Below are 11,344 nucleotides of genomic sequence, written 5' to 3' on the forward strand. Positions count from 1 at the left end.
CACACACAACTTCAGGGAGAAGATGATCTGAGCAGGGTGAAGCCCTAGAGCAGAATTTAAATAGGGCAGTCAATAAAGGCCCACCACTCGAGCAAACCCTGCAGGACGGGAGAGCTCAAGCCACGGGGAGGTCAGCAGGGCGGGGAGGCAGGGGGAGCTTGTTCCAAGAAAAAGGAATGGCTAGTAGAGCCTGCCGTGTTGAAGGAAGGGAGGAAGGCCTGAAGGCAGGCGTGAGCTGAGCTAAAGGAGAGGGGCAAAGATACGGAGGGAGAGGCAGCCAGCGGCGGAGCACGAGGAACTTCTAAGCCGGGAATGGAGGGCGGGTTTCATGTGAAGTCTGACGGAGACCCACTGGAGCATCTGTAGCAGGGAAGGAAAATGACTGGACTGCATTTCAAGGAGTACTGTGAGTTCTGTGCGGAGGGCACACCGTAGGGAACGGAGCTCTGAAGCGTCGCCGTAATCCCCATGAGAAACACAGATGGTGGGAAGAGGAGATCTAGGGTGTGCACTGAAGGTAGAGCCAGCTACGCTCGCTGATGGATCAGACAGATGCAGAGTGGGAGGAAGAGACCGGTCAAAGCTGTGGTTTGGGGTCTGAGCAACCGGGTCAGGGTGGTATGTTTCGTGACATGGGTGGGTTTGGGAGGAAAAACTGAGCTCTCTGTTGTAAAACTTCATGTTGAAGCACTAGTAGACATCCAAGTGGATTTCTAGTCAAGTAGGCAGTGTATATGTGCCTCTGCAATTAATGGAGAGGCCAGGACTGGAGAGACTGATTTGGGTCTTTCAACCTGAGCCTGGATGCAGTGGGGTCACTGCGAATTGGGAAGAGAACAGGGCTGTTAGGAGAGGATATGGCAGAAAGACGGAGAAGGAGCAGCCAGTGAGATGTGAAGAAAACCAGGCGAAGGCGGTTTCCTGGATGTGGAGGGAGGTAAGTGTTGAAGAGAAACGAGAGGAAAACAAACAGAAAAGGAGCTGACAATTCTCCCCCACGTTTGGAAATGTGGACCTCATTGCGGGGAGAGTACAGCACGGTAGGATCTTGATGAAGAATGACCCCGTTGAGAAGGGACATTTGAAGATACAAGAGAGTGGACTTAGAGTGAGGAGAGAAGACTCCCAAGTGGAAACTGGTGTTTACAAGGAACAGGGCAGAGCAACCTTCTCACGGGGAGGGGGCGGGCGGAAGTCCGAGTACGCATGCGCACAGGTGCGTGGCTCTGGCGGCGGCGATGTGAGCGGGTCCTCTGCTGTGATTTTCTCAGTGAAGGACGGAAGTCATCAGTTGACCATGAGGAGTGGGGTGGTGATGCTGGAGGTTTCGTGAGACAGGAAAATATGTGCAAGTACTTCTGGAAAGAAGGAGTCAAGTCAGGAAATACAGAAGGATGGCTGGTGATGCAGAGGGGCTGCTTGGGAGCTGCTGCCATACCTGTAGATCAGAACACCTGAGCGAGGGTAACCCTTCTTCACCCACAGTCAGCTGCTCAGACGCAGGTGTGCAGCGGAGGGAAAGCTGGTTACACTTTCTGAGTTAGAAAAAAATAGGGTTCTTGCAGATAAGTGAGACGAGGGGGATAGAGGTAAATCCACTGAGGTTTTTGTAAAAATTTCTGAAAGCAGAACTCACCCCCCCCCCCCACTGTGGAGAATAAGTTAGTAACGCCTTCATAGAAAAGAGAACACACATGAGAGTCATTGATGAATTACAAGAGACAAAAAATTATCTATAGGTTTATTCATTTTCTTGTATTGTTACCAAAAACATGAATTATATTTTTATTTATTTTTTATTTATATATATTTATTTATATTTATTTATATATTTTTTTATTTTTTATTTATTTTTTATCTTCTTTTATTCAATTAACACAGTTGTTTCTTTCACATCCTCTCCTTCATCAGCTTCATCCTTTTTTGCTTGTGTTTCTGGATGACATAAATCCTTTGAACCTGATGCTTTGGGCAACGTGGTCTTAGTTAAAGTGCCCTAGATAATTCCCAGGCTGTTCAGGAAGGCCGAGGGACTCTGGTTGGGTTCCCAACTGTGGCAGGTGTTAGTGTGATTTACAGCAGTGAAAACACAGACCTTTCTGCAGGTCCATCCTTGCAGACTGCACTCCAGCACAATCAGAGTCTCCCGGGTTTGCAGAGGAGCAAGTCCATGCACCTGCCTGCTGGCTAAGAAATCATTTCCTCACCTTGGTCTCCCTCTTCAACTCAAATCTCAGAAACGTACCTGCTGTCTCACTCTCAGTATCTGATGGGACCCCAGGTGCTCTCCCTTCTTAACGCCTCCCAGTCGGTGGTCGCCTCCCAAGCTTATAAATCTGTAAGCAGGATTGGGCTTTATTACCACCTCCAGAACTGCCATGTATAGTTCGGGAAACTTCCAGTTTACTAAGAAAAAGCCACTATTTAATACTCTCAGAAAACATGATTACGGATTTCTCACTGTCCTTTCCTATTTTCTAACTGAAAAATAACAATCGTTCTCTGGCTGACAGTTTATTTCATAGTGGCATCTGGCTCTGGCCATGTTATGAGATTTCTCAAGCAGCAACGGAGACCATTTACTGAGAATGACTTTCTTTGGTAGGAAAATTGTTAGAAGGGAACAATAAATGCCGTACACCAGCCAACCAGTGCCATAGGGAACCTTCTTATTTCTCAGAATGTACCTAATGGAATAAGTAAGGAAAATAACCCTGTTGACTATTTACAGTGAGCTAGGCATTTTCTGTTATTTCCCTAAATCCTTAGTTTTAAGGCCCTTATTTTATCCTGACTTTATAAGTGGAGAAGCTGACGTTATTAAGGTTAAGTAAATTGTCTGAAGTAAATGGAATTTGCAAGTGACAGAGTCAGAATTTAAACTTGGGGCTGACTCTATCGATTTTGTTTTCCATTTCACCGCACTGCCTCACCAAAATCTCAGTAGAAATAAGTCCTTGAAACTTTACCCTCTTGTTGCATTTAACTATGTCTGTTAATGCAGAATGAGAAATATTGATCATTTTTTGTCTTTACAGGGAATAAATGGGAAAGATGGATTACCAGGTGCGCAGGTATGGAAAATACTGTTGAAAATAAATGTTCTAATGCAAAACTACATCCAGATTACCTGCCAGAGCTCCCGATCCAGCAGCTTGATGAGAAATCTTGGCACACAGTGATTTTTAGCGCTGACATTTGTTTTTCAGGGCATCATGGGTAAGCCTGGAGAGAGAGGCCCCAAAGGAGAACGGGTATGTACATTCCTACTGTGATTGTTATTTAAGTCTGTCTCCACAACTGCCCCCTCATTTGAGTTACACAGTTATGGTCGTAGACCCCCTCGAAATCTCCGCATATGAAAAGGCTGGGGTATTTGTGATCCAAGGTCTCTGCCAGGCATAAAATGGGACCATTCAGGGAAACAGGATCAGGGTGTATGGCAGATACCCCTACCTGGTTCGCCTTTATTCACAACTAAGTCTGGTTTGCTGTTCCAGTTTGGAAAGCTTCTATCAGCCTCCTGTCTCAGACACCTGTCCCTACGGTAACTATCACCCGTGTGTTCTTTACCTGAAGTAGGGTTTCTCCACCTCAGCACTGTTACTCTCTGGGGCAGATAATTCTTTGTCACAGGTGCCTGTCCTGTGCTTTGTAAGATGTTTAGCTGCATCCCTGGCCTCTACCCACTAGACACTGTACAACCAACCTCCCTCCAAAAATGTCTCCTTGCAACTCCAAATGCCTCCCTGGGAGCAGAGGAGTTGTCAAGACCCCCTGAGCTGGGGGAATAATACTAGGCTGAGTAAAGGGGGCTGGTGAGGGGCGAGAGAAAGACAAAGGGGAAATGAACATATAGAGCTACTAGTAATGCCAGTCACGGCGTACGCTTTTCTTTTCATTGTTTTGGTTGTTGATGTCATTGTTGCAGCTTCCCATTCTCTTCTCTAAGGAACCTTAGCATTTTCTGCTAGAAATGGATTCATTCCATGGCAACATGTTCCTTGAGCATTGTTATTCAGAGGGGTTCTAGCGAGGGCTTGCGTGTGTGTGTGTGTGCGCGCACGTGCGCACGCACGTGCACACACGTTCTTGTGTACTGGTGTCTAGTTTACTTATTATTACCCAAATAATCCATGCTAACTGAAGGAAACACAAAAATAGAGATAATATAAAGAAAAAAAGCCTACCTTATCCCACTACACAGAGATATTTTGGACATATTTCCATCTCACTGTTATACATCATATACACGTTTGCTCAATGCATCGGTACAAGTGAATATATACTTTTCAAAAAATTGGTTCATACTGTTTCGTAAGTGAATTCTTTCACCTAATATATGACGACCATCTTTCCATGTCAGTAAATCTAGATCCACGTGGACATTTTAGTGGCTATATGTTATTCCACTGTTTGGATATACCTTTTCCAAGGTATTTGGAAAATACCCTGCCCCCTTTTCCTGGGTATTTAGGATCTTTCTAATTTTCATGATAAAAAACCTTACTATAATGAACATCCGTGTGCCTAAAGTATAAATGATTTTAATCGTGTTTATTTTGCGCATGCTCAAAGTGTGCTAGTGGTTCTTTTCTTTCTTTCTTTTTTAATCTTAGTCATCTCCAATATTTCTCCAGATGCAAGCTGGGTTGATATACTTGTATGAGACATATTTTTATAACCAAGACAGTAGAATTGAAATTAGGTCCAACTGTTTTTCTTCTTTCTACATGGCTTCTTTCTATATCTCTTCATTTATGACCAAATAGATCTTTGTAATTGTTCATTCATTTTTATTATTTTTTAAATCAGGAGAAATAGAGTTTGGACTTCTGCAGAATAGTCACAAATAAAAGAATCATACAGTGAAACACCGGGCAGGTCAATGCACCATTCTTTCACATTCAGTGTGATCATCACCTCCTGGAACTGTGGAACTGAATGTTTGAAATGTGGTACTGAGACACCTGCTCAGTCACACACGCGTATTCTCTCATTCACATTCTCCCCCTCTCTCTCTCTCTCTCACCCCCTCCCTCTTTCATACTCTCATGCCCGGACACATACAGTAGTAGACACCTTGCAGGATCAAAGTCTACACTAACGAAACTTCTTCTCAGATTCAAGCACATCTAATTTATTATGCATCTTAATCAATGAATTCTCTTACAGTTTATTTACATTATTGAACGAATGACCTCAGTGATGACTCTCCAGTGACCTACTTTGAACCTTCCCAAAGGCTCCCTTTCTCACCTTCCTGACTCTTTAAGATACACTGCGCACGCACACACTCACACACACACATACACGTGTGCATGTAAAACACGGGCACAGAAACCAACCCACAGAAACTATTAAAGACCAAGCATATGGGAAAAAGCAGAAAAAAGGAAAAACACATGATTTAGGAGAGCTTTTGAGTGTCCTGAAGCTTTTCCGAGTGAAAGCTTTCAGTGATGAAATCTTCTTAACCATCTTCCTTCCTTATTGAAAAGGAGACCCAAGCCTGAAGTGACAGCCGCTGTTGACTTTCAAAAGTGGCATCACTCTAGACTGGCACCCGGGTACAAGTAACATCGTCACTAACTTTGAACTGAGTGCTTTCCACGTGTCGGCTTGTTCTAGGCCCTTTACCTGAGTTAACTCACTTCTCAGCATCGCCTATTCAGTGGATACTCTTAATAACCCCACTTTAGGGAGAGGACGCAGGGTGGAGCGAGCTCGATTCACTTTACCCCAGGCCTCACAGCTAGTACGGGCCAGTATGAATCCAGAACCTCTGCTTTTAGCCACAGCTAACGTGCTTCTAGAAGAGCTCATTCTTATTCATGTTTCTCCTTAACAGGGTGATCAGGGAATTCCAGGAGACCGAGGCCCACAGGGTGAACGCGGAAAACCAGGCCTTCCAGGCATAAAGGGAGCCATAGGTCCTATGGGGCCCCCAGGAAATAAGGGCTCCCCGGGGCACCAAGGCCTTCCAGGCCACCCAGGCCTCCCCGGCTCCCCGGTAAGTGGGCGAGGAACTCGTGGCTGGGACTGACCACGTGTCCCTTTTACAACAAGAGCAGTCGTAAACCTTTCAAGATTAATATAATGAACCTAAGCTGGCTTCTACAAGGGTGGCAATAGCTGTCATTTATTTCAAGTTATGTGTGGACTCCCCCTCTTAGTACTCACTAAACATCCCTCAATAGAGACTCACAACTAACCTGGGAGGACAGGTGACCTGTCCATCTGCCTTGACGAATGCAGAAGCCGAGTGCCGACCTGTCCAACGTCACAGTTATCCAGTGGATCAGACCCAGGCCTGACCGACTCTGAGCCCACACTCTTCCATACTGTCCATAATGTCCCCTTACACTACCCAGAAAACACACGTCTGCTTCACGTTAACACTCCATTCTGTTGACAATCAGAACAACACATCTGCCCTGTACGGTGCTTTGAAGTGGAAACCTGTTAGGCCAAGAAAGAGTGTTCGGCTAAGGAAGCCCATGTCCTTATGAGCATCGTCAGGAGGCTGGTGGATGGCCATTCCACGGAGAACTGAATCCGAAAATATCCACATCAGGAAGAAAGGGGAGCCCTAGCGTGAGGCCAGGGGGTTAAGGACATGCCGTCCTCAGATAGTCAGCCAATGCCAGAGATTGGGCCGAATTGGGCGTTCCCACCATGTGCTTTCGTTTACCCACTCTGCCTGCACTCTGCGTGAATGAAGCCTCTACAGTGAACCCTCAGGGCTGTGTCAGCACGTGGTATTAGATGCATTCGTTCAAGTTCATTTGCCCCATAAACAGTGAACGTAAAATATTGAAATTGGAACCGTTCTGTCCCACAGAAATCATCGCTTTATGAGTAACAACATACTTTGAAACCCTAACCATCATGAAAAATAATAGCTCCCTTTTAAAAATGTCAAGATATTATAGTAAAACGTTACTGTTATAAATGTGAGATACCATTTTAAATGTTAGGTTCTTTGTCGAATTCATGGAGATTTATTTGTCAAGGGGTTAAAAATTCAACTGGCGTCGTTTACCTCCTCCGCTTTACCAGCTCCCGCTGCATTTTCTGTCAAGGAAAGGAAATTGCTTAATACAAGTGTGCTTACAATGTGCAGATTGCAAATAAACTTCACCATGAAATGGGTAAAACTTGGTAAGTTTTATCCCATGAACAAAACATGCTGAAGAATCATTCAGCGTACTTGGAGTTCTCTTCCTTTGAAGATACATAATAAAATCAGTTAGATATTGACTTTACCAGTGTCCAGGGATTAGTTACAGGTTAAGAATGTGCCTGGGGTGGTCCCGTCATAACACTGGTTCAAATTACTTCAGAAAATGAAGTAATAGGAAATGCCTTTCCTAATCGTGTGAAATCTAATAGGAAGTATGTTCGTATCGCTGGTTACGGTGCCGGCCCACAGCTTGTAAAGCACTGTAGTTATGCACTTCTTCCCAGCATTTCTGTTCTTTATTCACTTGTGCTAGGTTCTGCATTAACAGGCCTTTTTTCTCTCTTTAGGCTGATGTGGTTTCATTTGAAGAAATAAAGAAGTATATTAATCAAGAGGTTCTGAGGATTTTTGAAGGTGAGATTTGCTTAATACACATTTCTGAAGTTCCCCGCCCCCCCCCCCCCCCCCCAGCTGTAGGGAGTCCCTCTAGCAGCGTTCTCCAACGATGGCAGTGCAGCTGCAGCAAGCAAAGAATCATTTTTCCTTTTGTTGGGGGGGGGGGGGGCAAGGTGAAGGGAGAGGATACATTTCTAAATGGTTTTTAAAAATCAAAATAATATTGCATGACATGGGAAACGATCAGAAATTCAAATCTGTGTCCACAAATAAAGTTTCGTTGGAGTGCAGTCCTACTCCTTCCTTTATGTATTTTCTCTGGTTGCTTTCATGCTGGACAGGAGGATTGAGTATGTGACAGGGACCGTATAGCCTGTAAATCCTTAAAGATGTACTATGCGACCCTTCGCGGAGAAAGTTTTCTGACGCCTGATGTAGATCCTTTAATAATGCAGCCTAAGATAGCATTCCTTAAAAAAAAAGTCTCCATGTCACACTGTTGATTCATTTTGAGTTTTCAGTTAACTAACAACCCTCTGTGTGCCTTATACGAACTTCTAAAAATCAGGGGTTTCTCATTACGCGCTGCGTTCATTTTTACAACGTTAAGTGTGTGGTTTTATGTTTCTTCTTACTCAGTTTCAAGTGGTTGGTGTTCAAACATCATTCTCACCTGAAAATATCTTTTGGAATCTTGTCTCATAGGGCAGGCTGGCTGACCCGCATAACTTCGTGTCATCTCTCAATTTCCTAGGCATGTCATCATTCTAATTGTTGCTAGAAATGTGGACGAAGGAGGGTTAGGGCTAAATGCCCTTGCGTTTGTCCTGCTCGTTCGTAAATCATCTATGAATCTATGGTATTAACGAGTTCTGAATCCATACAGCTGTCTTAAAATCCACTCTACATCTCTTTCTTTAGTCACAAGGATATTACATGATTTAATCAAATGATTTGCTAAACTCAAGATCGCGCCCCTCAACTGTGAGCTTATAAGGTGGGAATTATTTGTCTTGAGAAAATAAATCTACATTGGCTGGTGGTTCCCGCTTCTTTTGCAAAGCATCCTTCCTTTGCTAAGCTAAAAATGCGTTGTTGAATTTTGCAAGCAGTAGGATTACAAGATGCCCTGATTTCCTCTTAAATCTTTCACTGCCAACATGGAGCTAGCCTCTCTCCAGGAAGCCCTGAATATTTTAAGCAGTAGTTAGATTTAGAGACCAAAAATCTCTCGGTGCTTGAGGGCACATTATCTTATTTCACGTGAGCACTTGAGAGAGAACAGATTAGCCCAGGGACTTTTGGTAGCTTCAGTGACAAAATAGAAAAAAAATGTTTTTTCAAAGGTCATGAATTCATGCTGTTGATTTCACTTCACATTGATCCCTGCGAAGTACCTTTACCTTGCTCTGACATGATAGTTTATTAATACAATTGTCTGCTCTTTTTTTTTTCTGAGCTACCAGTTTTCTCTTTGTAATTTTCGTTTTGCCCTTACATTTTAGAATCTCCTTTTATCACGTCCGTGATCTCTTATCTCAGGCAGCTTTAACGTGGAGCTTCAATTTCTTAAAATACTTTACATAAAAACACAGAGTAAATAGTTCTGTGGTTAATTAGTCTAAGTTTTTAAAGGCTGGTTAAGGAGGTCAGAAAATATAGCCAGGCACTCTCAGAAAAACGTGACATGCGGAGATACAGGAGGTGTCCGTGTTGCAAGCCCTGGGGGCACTGGATAAAGGCGGAGCCCTGGTGGCCTGCCCAGCAGGGGAGGAGACGTGGCCACCTCTGCAGGGGAGGCTCCACACGGCCCTCTCAGGCCACCGGGAGGGTCCTCCCAGGAAGGGCTGTCGGCCTCCTGAGGACGGAGGTCACGGAAGCTGGGCCACTCACGACCCATCTGTCCCACCCCCTCTCCCCCAGCCTGGTGAGGCCCAGTAGAGTGGTCAGTGCCCCCCGCAGAGGCCCCAGATGTCTTGGTGTCAAGACAATATTCTCAAGTGGCCCCAAAGCAAATTTTTTCCTGAGACTTCCAGACTCTGAGACTCCAAATGGGATCCCCCCTCTCTTTCTATCTCTGTTGGCCCCAGCCCTACAAAACCGTCTTCTCCCGAACAAAGTTGTACCTGGAACCCAGAATTTAGTTATTCGACACCTTAGTTCATTTGTCCCAAGATTATTTCAGGTCAGTCCATGTCATCTTCCACTTCGAAGTCACCTTTTCCATTGCCTCTGAACACCACTTATAAAAGAGAAAAACAAAATCCTCCATTTTCACAAATCTTAGAGCTCCAGGGTCACAGTTCTCCTTTTCAGAAAGCTTTCTCCATAAAAGCCAAGATGAATTCTCACGTGTTAAAACAGTTACGGGCTCCAGTGAAGCAGCCCCTGTCTGCCTCTCTCTGGCTGAACCACTTCACAGAGAGCTGTGTCCGTGGCAGCCGATCGCCTCTGCTCCACTCACCCCTGCAAGTCCTCAGCCTCGAGAGGGATCCTCTCTGCTCAGCCACCGCGGGTCGTCTGCGGGGCTCAGGGGAGTCCTGCTGTCCCGCGTCATCGTCCAGACCATAGCAAGGCCCTAGACCAGGCCCCAAAACTCAGGCTCTCCTCATGGAGGTTTCCAACCCCTCTGGGGATTCGCAGGCGACCCCGCTGACACAGCACTCCCACAGATCTCACACTTGGGACTGTCACCCAGGCCACTGAGCCCTCTTTCAACTTCCTGATGCCCTGTCCCAAACCCAGCATGCTGGAAGAAAGATGGTTCTCCATCCATCCCAGGTCCGGGTTTCCGGCAGATACAATGCACAGACATGCACCCAATCTAAAGTTGCGTTAGATTCTTGATTTCATTGGCCAGGAGCTCAAATCCTTGTGCATGTAAGGTGGCCACGCAGAAAGGGGACAGAAGCTGTGTGTCTCAGCTTAGCCCCTTTTTGTTTGATGAGGGCTCTGCAGCCAGATCTGAGAAGCTTCATTCTTGCTATGACACCCACCAGCCTATTATATTTGGGGATTTATATCACCCTGCAGGCAGGATTTACCAACCTGGGCAGGCAAGTGGACAAACGTCTGGCCCTCTGGGTTCTTTTTTTTTTTTTTCCCCCTTTTGCGGTACGCGGGCCTCTCACTGCTGTGGCCTCTCCCGTTGCGGAGCACAGGCTCCGGACGCGCAGGCTCACAGGCCCAGCCGCTCCGCGGCACATGGGATCTTCCCAGACCAGGGCACGAACTCGTGTCCCCTGCATCAGCAGGCGGACTCTCAACCACTGCGCCACCAGGGAAGCCCCCCTCTGGGTTCTTGAGACAAACTTGGAAGCGACAAGGCCATACCGACGTCTGTGGGAGGACAGGAGGATTGGGGCTGTGTCCCTGAGCAATGCTTCTGCCTCTAGATTGCCAGGGCCAGGAAAGCCCCTCACCTATGTTTTCTCCATTTTCCATACATAGTTTCATCCACATGTGCGTGAACATGTATGAATATGGATTATCCTGTCCTCTTGTTTCCAGGCTGCAACATCTCTACAATGAAGATAGTAATTTATATATGTATTTGTATACACATATTTGTATATGCACAGTCTTCTCCTAGATACACATAATTGGAGACGTAGATAGTTTTTAAAAATAGTTTCCACATCGTAGTCTCTGTCTCTTCCAACCTGCATCTTTCTGTTTGTTTGGGTCTATCATTCAGCTTAGAGGGTTTCCTCAGTGCCAGCCATCCTTGGCCACGTGCTCATACAAGAGCATGGGTTCTAA

This window comes from Tursiops truncatus, chromosome 12 (genome assembly GCF_011762595.2).
Source record: "Tursiops truncatus isolate mTurTru1 chromosome 12, mTurTru1.mat.Y, whole genome shotgun sequence".
Classification (NCBI taxonomy): Eukaryota; Metazoa; Chordata; class Mammalia; order Artiodactyla; family Delphinidae; genus Tursiops; species Tursiops truncatus.